Genomic DNA, 6,643 nt, shown 5'->3' with positions numbered 1-6,643 from the left:
AATGATAGATGTTTCCATTCATTCTAAATACGATACTATTGGAAAGCAAATATCAAATTAGTCCCTTTCTTAAAATGGGCTTTAAAAATCAATAATCTTTAAATACCATAGACTGATAGGTGGAATAGTTGTTTGGGTGTCAGACCTAGAGTCAGGAAGACCTAAATTCAAATCAACACTTACTAAGTATGTGACTCTGAACAAGTAAACCTCCATCTGCCTTAATTTCTTCATCTGTCAAATGAAGATAATAATAGCACCTACCTCCCAGGGTTGTTATAAGTTTATGTCAAAAGAAATAATATTTGTAAAGTATTTTGCAAACCTTAAAACAATATGCAAATGCTTGCTATATTTATTCATATGTTTAATATTGATAGTCTTTTGTTTTCATCGTTGTCATTTGCCAATACTATCCCCATTCATCAACAAACAAGCATAGTGAAACAAAATAAACTGACCTAATGATAATCTGATAACATCTATCTCATTCTGATCCTGCCCTTACCACATCTCAACCAAGAAAGAGGTATATTTTGTCAGCAAACCTCTTTAGTCAGGATTGATCACTGCGCCAATCTGAGTTCTAAGATCTTTTAGTGTTTTCTTTACTATCATTGTGATTTTTATACATAACAATCTTATTAATACTTTCCCTGCCCTGCATCAGTTCATTCACCTTCACAAATGTCTCCAAACTCTTCTCATTTGGCATAATAATTTTCTATTGCATTGATATAATATAATTTGTTCAGCCATTCCCCAAACACTCAATCAATGGGTATTCTAGTATTTTCCGTTTTGGAGCTACATTGCCAAGTTATATGGTTCCTTTGAATAAGAAGACAGAGAAAGTAAAATATCATTGCTGTTAAGGTAAGCAATTTAATTCTACTCCCTCTTATCACACTGATGTATTTCCTCCCATGGTGCAACTCAAGACCCATCTATATCTTATCATTGAATAAATTTTGCCCATGCTCTTCCAGAAATCCTCAATAAAGATTCACAGAATTTGCTGGGAACCTTCATCTAGATGTCTTAACATTATATGGATACCAAAGGTGCACAAAACACAATGGTAATATGCTGCCAATTTTTTTCGCTTACCATGTGTTGTAGGGAAAAACTTAAGGTCCTTAAAAATACTGAACAATTACTCAAATAGAGATACACAAATCCTGCATTATTCATCCTCCCGAACATCAAAAGATCAGTTGCAAGGGCATGTCACAATTCATTCTCAATTCAGGTTAAGCCCCGACCAAAATTTGCTCTGAAAACCTTAAAATTTGATTCATATCCAAGTTTTAACAAAAAAATGGTAAAGAACCTTAAGCTCCTATGTAAACACTTGGGTCAACACTATAATTGTCATAGGATAAACTATATTTTATGCCATAAACTTTATTTAATGCAATGGGAAAGCATTAAAACACTAATGATTTGTACCTAAGCCTATAAACATCCCCAACAATTCTTCCTTTTCTATTGAACTTCCATTTTCTCTATGAATTATGCTGAGCCTGAGCACCATACCCCTCAACAGAGAGGAAAGCACTTGGGGCTGCTAAAGGATTAAAGCCTCCCCTTATTCCCCTTATAGTGATTTTTGCCTTTCCAAGGAACCTATACTACATAGTCTGAGGCTATATTTGAACAGTGCCATTCTTGACTCTAGGCCCAGCACTCAATCCATTGAATCACCTATCTTGGGACGAGCCTTTGGGAAGGTTCCTATAGGTTATTAGATTACTCTTCTATGGTTGAAGATACACACAGACACCCAGACATACAGACACATAGACACAGGCAGACAGATAGACACACACACACACACACACACACACACACACACACACACACACAAAGAGGGGTGGGGAGGAGATGGAGCCAACTCAAGTCCACACCTTTTAGTAGTAATAATGAAGGTCTAGAGTTATGTTTGTTCCTCTACATTATAACTTTTTATGTCTTTTGCGAGTCTTTGCCCTTAGTTTATGATGGAAACTTGATAATATCTACTCACCACTTTTCAAGGCACTTGGTCAAGGAGCTATTTGTTGCTTCTTGGTGCCTTCCACTGCTCCCATTCCTTTGGTCACACATGTATTCCTCTTCTAGGGTCATGTATTCCCAATAGGAACCTAAAAAATGGACAGGTTTCCCCCTAGTAAAAAGAGTCTACAGCAACCTTTCCTCTCAGACACTCTCCCCCCCTAGTTTTACCATCTCCCTAGCTTTCCCTTTAAAGTTATTCAGTCCAAATATTTCCAGGTACTCAGAAATTGATTCTAAAAATTAATATTTCATTCTTATTAAGTTGTCAATAGACTGATAGTACAAAAGTCAAGAAGACTTCACACCCATTTCAGGAAAAGTATTGAATTCCAAAACAAGTCTCAAAAGTTATATCAATGGTGATGTTCATACATAATATAGAGACACTCTCCAAAGGCTAAACAAAGGTCTCATCCTTTAAATTTGTTAACCTGGCTAACAATGAGTTATCTATCTAATGAGTTTTCCTTGAGGGCAGTAAATGTCTCTTTATTGATTGTAACCACATAACTTAGCATAGTTTCTGGTACATCGTAGGAGTTTAATAAATGTTTATTGGATTGAAAATCTACCTAGTAGATAAATAATATACTATACCTCTAGTATTTCAACTCATTAAACAGTTGAAAGATCACATGAGAACTACTGCTTTCTGGAATAACAGAGAACAGGAAATGAGTCAGGATGGTCAGAGTTATTACTAAACACACTTCCTAGCACTTCCTTTTTTATTTTTCCTTAACTCTGTTACATATTTTACAAAGGATGAATGATTCTATTCCAAAAAAGGGGATCATATCTGAGCTCCCTGCAGAGTTGAATGAATATTAGTTAACCTGTACGAACCTTCCCAAAGGCTCGTCCCAAGATAGGTGATTCAATGGATTGAGTGCTGGGCCTGGAGTCAAGAATGCCACTGTTCAAATATAGCCTCAGACTATGTGGGACCATGGGTAAGTCACAATCCTTGTATGCTTCAGTTTGCTCATCTATAAAATAGGTATAAAAATAGCACCCACGTTCCAGGTTATCATGAAGATAACATGAGATAATATTTGTAAAGTGCTTTGCAATCCTTAAATCACAAAATAAATGCTAGCTGTTATTATTATTAAGTGTGGTTGATCTTTAAGAGATAAACTACAGTTTTTAAAGCATGTTTTTTTTTGATTAACAGTTTTGAATGAGGTTAGCATTAATGATATCCCTGGAGAAAAATGGATATGTGATATTTTACTCATGCTCTGTTTCTTACCTCTCTAATTTCAGTTATGATATTACTATGGCACCATGCTTGAGTTTGAAATGGAATCTATATGACAGGAGTTCTGAGAATATTCTATTATATAAATGGAATGTTATGAATTGTGCCACATGTGTGAAGACACTTTTCAGAGCAGAATTGTGTGAGTGTTGACCTTGGAGAACCAACACAAAAGAAGAGAGATGTGACTCTAATCTGGATCACCAAATGAGTGTTTTCAAATTAAATAGGTCTTTATTTTGGGGGTTATCATACAACCCAAAAGTCTCCAAACATATTCAAAGAATTCCTAACTGGGTGGTTTCTGCCCACAAAAGGTTGTACTTTTGATGGAAGCTACTTAGCTTTTCCTAAATGAAAACTGGTTTGCCAGTTGTTTTAATAACAGGAGACAAAACAAAGTGAATCCCACAAAAAGCTCTGAAAGCATTGGATCTCATGATCTCTGTTCATTCATTTTTTATTTATTAACTGGAAAATATTTTGAAGCCATCTTTTTCTTTTTCTTTAGGACTCATATTACTATAGCAATGACTTTATATTTTCCTTGTCTTGATTCTTCATAAAATTAAGCATTTCTACTCCTAAAGTCATAATCTGATCTCTTCTTATGGTGAGACAATGACCTTGGTGTTCTCTGAGGCTGTGCCTTCAAGTGAGGAAGTTTGACAGATCATACCACAGAAATAAGAAGTCGTGAAATCTCAGAATTGGAAAAGATCTTGGAAATCATCTAGTTCAACTCTGCCATTTTACAAGTGAAGAAGCAGAGGTCTTCTGAAGTTTTATTGTTCAGTCATGTCTGACTCTTTATGACCTCAAAGACCATTACATATCAATATTTTTCATGGGGGTTTCTTGCAAAGATACTGGAGTCATTTACCATTTCCTTCTCCATTAAGATTTGCCCAGGGTCACACAGCCAGTAAGTATCTAAAACTGAATTTGAACTCAAAACTTCCTGACTCCAGGCCAGCCCTCTGAGCCATCTAGTTGCTTCTAGTGAAGTTGCATATTACCTAATGAAGTGGTAATAGAACTTGGAATCTAACACAAATCTCTGCTGACTCCAAGTCAAGCATATTTATATTAAATTAGTAGTATTAAAAATAGAGATGATTTGATTCTAAGAAGTGTGATTAACTAATCAGAGGGTTGGAATATGTTTTGCAGTCTACCATCCTTCCAATAGCCAATTTGGCAGGTTTTCTCCAGCATCATATCTACTCTTATCTCCATAGATATTAATCTCTGTCCCCTCCCAATCTTTCCTACCAGGCTAGGTGTTGGCCCCTTGGGCAATTATAAATTAACTTACCACTACAGAATTGCATGAGAGTCACTGGAAAAATTCCCTCCCTATCCCCACCAGAATACTGCTCCTTGGCTCTTTGGAGCCTCTAAGGCTACTGGAACTTCTTCTGGGTAGGCTTTGCAGTTGAATACTGGTGAATAAAAGTTCTGCCTGCCCTCCTTTTGTTTCAGATGATAAGTGGGTATAACTGGATGAGATCTGCAGAAATACTCTCATACCCTTCCCATCCTACCTCCCCCATCTGCCAACCTCCCTTTTCCCAAAGTTTGTATCATTGTTGATGTTCTCAGCAACCCAAGTTTACAACTTTAGTGTCATCTTCACCTCTTCATTCTCTTTCACCCCAGGTAGCCAATCTGTTGTTGATCCTTATCATTTCTACTTTCACAGCATTTTTTGAATCTATCCCATTCTCTCTTTTCCAAAAACTACCATCCCAGCTAGAAAGAGAGTTTCCTGGAGTCCAGGCAAGATCAAGACCTAGGAACCTGTGAACCTAGCAATTGTATTGTCCTACTTCACAGTAAATTAAATTGGTCTTCCCAATTTAAATGTGTTGCTCACTTCCCACTTCTATACATCCTCCACTCAAAACCCCGTGATATTCCTGAAGTGCAGACCTAACCATGTACTTCTCCTATCTCTCCTACTCAATTAACTCCAGGGACAAACATTATTTCATCTTCATCTGATCCTGTTTTATTTTATTTTTTGTGTAAGCTTATGACCATAATTATTCACATAGTGATCCATACAAATAAACATCCATGTACTTATAGCTATAATAAATCAATAACTATCAGAGTTTTAAACTACATTAAGAATAATGTATACATATATGGAAACATGGACTCAAATATTTTTATTGATAGGGGCATACAACCAAAAAAATTTAAAGACCACAATACCTTTAGTTCAAACCTGGTGACAGACAATCTGCCTTCAGAAGAGTCTGACTAAACTCAGAAAAGTTTATTAAAAGATTGGCCAACAGTTTGTGAATTCTGTTTTCCTTTGACCACATGATATGGAAAGCTAACTGACTTCTAAAGTGCTGCACATCCTCTTCATTGGTTAGGTAAAGGATGAACAAATAGATTCAGGAGAGAAGCCTGAGTTTGAATCCTGCTCCTGAGTTTTCTAAATGTGAAACCATGGTCATATCACTGAAATCTCTGTGCCTCAGTTTCATCATCTGTAAAATGAGAACAATGATGTCAATTGTATGTATCTCTCACAGAAATGTTGGATCCTCAAATAAGATAGAATTTTTTTAGTGTTTGGTAAATCTTAAATTACTATTATTTAGGGAGAAGCAGGGGGCAGTATATAGGCATTCCATATATTTGTATATATATATATATATATATATATATATATATATATATATATATAATCAAAGCAATGAATGACTGCAGAAGAATATTCTCTTTAAGAGATCAATACTGCCTTACAGACATAGTATAGAATGAGAAATAAAAATTAAAGTCTATTGTTTAAATTGGACTATTAATTGGTTGGGAGACTGAGTATATTGCTATAATTTTGAGTGTTTATAATTTACCAAATAAAATGATAGTAATAAACCCTTAAAGGTTTACAGGAATTAGAGTTGGAAGAGCCTTCAGAGTCATCTAGTTTGACCCTCTCATTTTAGATTTGCGGACTTGAGGCTTAAATAAGTTAAATACTTATTTCCCCAAGGTCATAGGTAGTAAAAGATAGGAGTGAGATATTTGAACTGTGAAGAAGGAACATGGTTTTAATCTTAGTTTTTAGGTAAGTACACTGTAACTCCAGCTAATGGAAAGACTTTCCCACAGTGACCTAGAGAACCAGTGCCCAGACCCAAAAAAGGTCCCAAGTTTGCTTCCTTCAAGATTTTGCTGTTTACTAAGTCATTCAACAGCTGTTTGCTAGTGCTTATTATGTGTAATATCCTGAGGATTAAAAAAAAAATAATTGTAGGCAATTCAGATAATCTCTGACCTCATGAAGTTTTC

Source organism: Macrotis lagotis, chromosome 1 (genome assembly GCF_037893015.1).
Source record: "Macrotis lagotis isolate mMagLag1 chromosome 1, bilby.v1.9.chrom.fasta, whole genome shotgun sequence".
NCBI lineage: Eukaryota > Metazoa > Chordata > Mammalia > Peramelemorphia > Peramelidae > Macrotis > Macrotis lagotis.
Note: the sequence above shows the minus strand (reverse complement) of the source record.